This window comes from Geospiza fortis, unplaced genomic scaffold (genome assembly GCF_000277835.1).
Source record: "Geospiza fortis unplaced genomic scaffold, GeoFor_1.0 scaffold176, whole genome shotgun sequence".
NCBI lineage: Eukaryota > Metazoa > Chordata > Aves > Passeriformes > Thraupidae > Geospiza > Geospiza fortis.
In genome coordinates, this window is record NW_005054514.1 from 766,286 (window position 1) to 766,546 (window position 261).

A 261-nucleotide genomic window follows, 5' to 3' on the forward strand; every position below is an offset into this window, starting at 1 on the left:
AATGCTTTATCAAATGCAACACAGAAAACAGCATACCTGAATTTTGCTAAATACTTGTATTTTTAGTATTTTTGTGTGTATTCAAAACTCTCAGGAGGAAGAAAAATCACATTTTGGGGAGTTAGAGGTGATCATAAACACAGGGAAGTCTCCAATCTTATCTGCTGTAACTGAGTGCCAGATTATGACACAAAAGCCATGCTAGTGATGACTGAACTTTGTCTTATAAGCAGCACCCGAGTATTTGAAAATTTGTCCCTT